At 41.5% G+C, this 5,503-nt stretch overlaps 1 protein-coding gene across 1 annotated transcript in view; it reads left to right on the top strand.

The window, feature by feature from the left end:
* CUNH4orf17 (chromosome unknown C4orf17 homolog) overlaps nt 1-5,503 on the top strand; it is a 254,168-nt gene that overhangs the window by 2,694 nt on the left and 245,971 nt on the right. The window lies entirely within an intron of this gene.

Here is a 5,503-nt window from a genome sequence, read left to right as displayed (position 1 = left end):
GTTTTCTTTTATATCTCCTATCTTCCTCATTCTAACTGGGGTTAGGTGGTATGTCATTGTGGTTTTGATCTGTGTCTCACAAGGAGGGATGTTGAGCATTTTTTCATATGCTTTTTGGCTGTTCATATGTCTTCTTTAGAGAGTTGTTTATTCAGCTCATTTTCCCATCTTTTAATTGGGTTAATCATTTTCTTCCAGGTAAGCTGCTTGAGTTCCCTGAGTATTCTGGTTATCAGTCCCTTATCTGAGGCACAGTTAACAAAAATTCTCTCCCATCCTGAGGGTTCATTATTATTATTATTTTGCCTTAGGGCTCATGCGCTTGCTAGAGAGACAGAGAGAGGCAGTAAGAGGGAAAGAAAGTAAGAAATCATTCCCCAGGGGGATGGCCACACCGCAATTCCTTCTCCTTTATTCTCCTTCTGGAATTTTGAGCACACACACACTTGTGCTTGGCATGATTTTCAAGCCCTTGGGTCTGAGACTGTGAACTGTGCTCAGCTATGTAGGAATCCAGCACTTTAACCACTACACCACCTGCTGGCCCTGAAACACATTTTTTTTTTTCCATTTTTGGATGACCATCTGTAAGGTAACAATTTATACTAATACATTGGGTTGTCAGAAAAGTCATGACTTTTTTTTTTTTTGCGTAGAAAAGCATGTCATGACTTTTCTGACCACCCAATATAATTATTTTGGTATTGGGATATCAGGCAAATGTAGCTTTTCATTATTATTCAGATTTGACTTTAAATCACTTCTTCAAGGTAGCTCTCCTAGGATTTTTCACTCTGGGGCAGGCCCCCTTGTGTCACAAACCTCCTATATTTTTCGTTCCATATACGTTTAATCACTTTCAAATGTGGTGTGCTCATTGTACCTCTGTTTCATCTGGCGATTTCTCTAGAGTGAATATAGTGTGGAGGATTTAAATGGAGTTACCGGAATTCTTTGTTGTTTACAATGCGAGCTGCAGGGAAATGTTCGCAGGATGGACCTGGGCTGCCCTGAGGCACAGATAATATAATGGGTTTTTCCTCAGGAGAAAATGAAGGTCTGAGATTTGAAGAGACCACAGAATGAGTTACCGAGTTGTTAAACAGCACAAATGTTTTATTGAAAATCAATAAAATACATGAGACTAGCAGATAGCATCAGGGTTACATTGCTGGACTCCCACGTAGTTGACTGCGGTTTGATTCCTGGACCCAGAGTCTTGAAACTCACTGGGTGCACGTGCATGCATGCCCAAAATTCTGAGAGGAGAATGGAGGAGAAGAGAGTACTACATGGCCATCTCCCCTGGGATGGGGGGGGGTGATTTCTCACTTTCTGTCTGTCTTTCCAGTGAGCGCACATGCAAAAATCTCTCTTTAAAAAAAAAAAAGAAAATTAATAAAATACAAAATGAGTAATTATGTCACACTTTCACATCCTGCTAATTTAGAAGCAAAGCACTGTTGCCAAACCAACTAATAAAAACTTAAAAATTAGAGAACATAAAAATTAGAGACCCCTTTTTTAAGCTCGAGATAAATACAAATCTGGCTTTTTAGCCTGATATACACATGCATTGCTCTATTAGTACTTACACCCTCCCTTGGTAACTAAAACTTACTTTTCATTTAACATAAGTTTGCCTTTCTATTCTGGCTTGGAGCAGCTGATAACCTGTTCTGTGATTATCTATTCATCGCCGTGTTTATGTGCCCCATATGAGACTGTAAGCTCTATGAAGGTAAGGACCAGGTCTGTTCTGTTTGAATTAGGTGCATGGTGCCTGGCCCTCCTGCTCTTATACAGACCGTCTGTTTCTTGAATGTTGAATGACTGAGCAACATCTGCACAGTAAGCCATCTTTAAATAATGATAGGTCACATTTGGCCTCTGTAGTGTAAGTGTCAACGTCATTAAAACATCTTTTTGTTAAAAACCCTTTCTTGTTGGGACCGGCAGATGGTGTGATGGTTATGTCACTGGACTGCCACAGAGTCAACTGTGGTTCCAGTCCCAGACCCAACAGCTTAAAACCCATGCTGTGCATGTGTGCGTATGTGTCCAAAATCCTGAGAGGAGAACGGAGGCAAAGGGATTGCGGCATGGCCATCCCCCCGCCCCCCCCGGGGTGATTTCCTGCTTTCTGTCTCTGTCTCTTTCTGTCTCTCTGGCAAGTGCACATGCCCTATAGCAAAAATCTCTCTAAAAAACAAAACAAAACATCTTTTTTTCTTTTTTTTGAGAGGTTTTTGCTATAGGGAGCATGCGCTCGCCAGACAGACAGAGAGAGACATAGAGACAGAAAGTGAGAAATCACCCCTGGGGAGATGGTCATGCTGCAATCCCTTCTCCTCCATTCTCCTCTCGGGATCTTGGGCACGCACACACACGTGCCCGGAGTGAGTTTTAAGCCATCGGGTCCGGGATGCGAACTGCGGTTGACTACATGGGAGTCCAGCGACATAGCCATTATGCTAACTGCTGGTTCCCAAAACACCTTTCTTGTTAAACACTTCTAATCTTAGATCTACATATAGTCACCATGCATTTTTGAAGATCCATGGCTGATGTGGGGCTTAATTGTTTGTGAGACTGCCAGAAATTCACAAAGACTGGGTTCTTGCATTAAGAGACGCAGATGGGAACAATATCTTCTGTATTGCTGAAGACAGTTGCTGGTGAAAACAGATCATACTCAGGGAGTAATGCTTAGTACCAGGGGGCACCTGAACTCTCTGAAAAACAGTAACATTGTGCAAGATTTGTAGATATTCATTAGGAACAGCATGTTATTGGAGAGTTTTAAAAGACTTAACTGTTTATTAATTTGCTTAAAAATAATTAGAGATAACCCATGTTTGTTACAGATGTAAATTAGGGTGGTTTCAATCCATCTATCACCAGGTAAACTAGCATGTATGATTCACTTTTTGATGATGGCCAGCAGACGTTACGTTCCTTAAGTCTTCTCTTCTTGTATATGTGTTGTCCTTGATCTATATCTGGCACTCTAGCTATCCATTCAGAAATACCAAAAGGGCACACTACAAAAATGTATGTGTTAGAGGCCATCAGGGTGCTCATGGAAATGGTGGTTGAACACTCAAATATGCTGAGTAGTGGCTTGGAAATTTCCAGATAGAGATAGGTGGCACCCTGTTCTGCTGGTAGTCATGGGCAATTTGACTTTCACTTCTCAGATTCAACTCCTCCTTTGGTCAAACTGCCTAGAGAGAAATGCCATTGCTCCCTGGCCCTACAGTCAGTCCATTGGCCTTACCATATGCACTCGTGATCTCTCTCTCTCTCTTTTTAGAATTATTTATTTAATTTTATTTATTAATTCATTTATTTTATTTTATTTTGACCAGAGCGAGACACACAGAGAGAGAAAGAAAGAGAAAATGAGAAAGCAAGCCACCAGGTCTGGGACTCGAACCATGGTTAGTCATGTGGGAGTGCCCAGCACCTTAACCACCATGCCACCTGCTGGTCCTCTCCACTTGTGATCTCTTACTGGAGCTCCTAGTGCCATCCTGCACACCAAGCACCAGTTCATCCTCACCCATGGGTCAAATCATGCTGGTTTGTGCATCTTCTGTTCAACTTGCAGCAAGTCCTCAGTTTAGCACAGTGTTTCTCAAGTAGAAGATGACTTTTTTTTTTTTTAAAGATTATTTTATTTTATTTATTATTTTTATTTAAAAATTTTTACGAGAGAGAGAGAGAGAGAGAGAGAGAGAGAGAGAGAAAGAGGAGGAAAGTGAGAAATCAAACTGCCAGGTCCAGGACTTGAACCATGCTTGGCCACATATGTGGGAGTCCAGTGCCTTAATTTCCATACCACTATTGATTGAAACTTTGTGTTTAATATAATAAAAATCAATTGCCAGAAAAATGAAATGGGAAATAAAAACAGACAAAATGTGAGTTCCAGTTTTTCATTATTAGATTCAAAAGACAAAATTACTCTGCCAAAGTGCTGTAGAAGTTTCTTTTTTTCTTTTCACATTTGAACTTTAGCTTAACTTCATTTAAATTGAAAATAATTCTTAAAACTTCGTTTATAGTCAAGACTCTTTTGCAACATCTTTGTTATAAAAGTCATAAGGACTATTTCTTTCTTTCTTTTTTTTTCTTTTTTTGGAGAGGTTTTTGCTATAGGGCGTGTGCGCTTGCCAGACAGAGAGAGAGAGACAGAAAGTGAGAAATCACCCCCCAGGGGAGATGGCCACGCTGCAATCCCTTCTCCTCCATTCTCCTCTCGGGATCCTGGGCACGCACACACACACACCCGGTGTGAGTTTAAGCCACTGGATCCAGGACTCAAACCGCAGTCGACTACGTGGGAGTCCAGCGACATAGCCATTACGCCAACTGCTAGTCCCCATAAGGACTATTTCTAAGTAAGATAGAAGTATTTCCAGGTTAACAAGACCAGGTTGGGCTTTGGACTTTATTTTTAAAACAAATTGTAGAGAATGGAGGGAAAAATAGGTTATTTACAGAAAACAGTATTTATTGATGTGGTACAAATCTGGTAGAAAAGACATCAGTATAGCTGGCATCTCAGAAGGGCTTTCTCAAAGAGCTGTTTTATTTTCTTGAATTTTAAGAATGCCTAAGATCTTTCTTTATCTTTAATTTTGGGAGCCAAATAGTCCTCGAACTGTCCCATGTCAGCAAGTTGCACTCTACTGCAGGAAGCACATCTGCAGACACACTGAGGGTACTGTGGGAGAGAGTGAAGTGGCTTTCATAAAGAAGTTCAGTTACCTCAGTACAGAGGAGAGCTGACTTGGCTTACTCAGTGGTAACAGCCTCTTTTTCTCTCTCTTTTTTTATAAAAATTTTATTTAACTTTATTTACTTATTTAATTTGACCAGAAAGAGAAAGAGAGAGTGAGAGGAAAGTGAGAAAGCAAGCCACCAGGTCCAGGACTCGAACCATGGTTGGCCATGTGGGAGTCCAGTGCCCCTAACTACCACGCCACCTGCCAGCCCCAACAGCCTCTTTCTCTTTAAGGACCTTCCTCATTTGTGACAACTTAATGTTTCAAGTGCTCTACTTGGAAAATTGCAGAAAAGTTCAGCCCATCTTTTGCATAGGAGATTACAGCTCGCCAGTATATACATGCATATGCGTGAGCTCAGCATATGCACGCAGGTTCCTCCGAAGGTACCTTTACTACACATGGTCTTGCCGTGCCATCCTCCTGTCTGAGCATCCTAGCTGGGACCACAGGCACAGGACACATGCCATGTCTGTTTTAGACAAGGTATCTGTCATGTGTTGCTGACGGCTTTGAGCTCCTGATTTTTCCATCTCAGCCTGAGTGGCTCATGCGCTCAGTGCTCACCCCGTGCCTAGCCTTTAAGTGGACACATTAGCGAGAGGCTGCACAATTATCCCCTCTTTCTGTGGATAGTGGAATAAAAGGTTTTGTCGTTTAATACTACAACTGTCTCCTAGGGAGAGTGAATTCTTATACATAACAAGACA

The sequence above is a fragment of the Tupaia chinensis genome, unplaced genomic scaffold (genome assembly GCF_000334495.1).
Source record: "Tupaia chinensis unplaced genomic scaffold, TupChi_1.0 Scaffold000340_1, whole genome shotgun sequence".
Taxonomy (NCBI): domain Eukaryota; kingdom Metazoa; phylum Chordata; class Mammalia; order Scandentia; family Tupaiidae; genus Tupaia; species Tupaia belangeri.
Note: the sequence above shows the minus strand (reverse complement) of the source record. Positions and strands in the feature narration are given on the sequence as shown.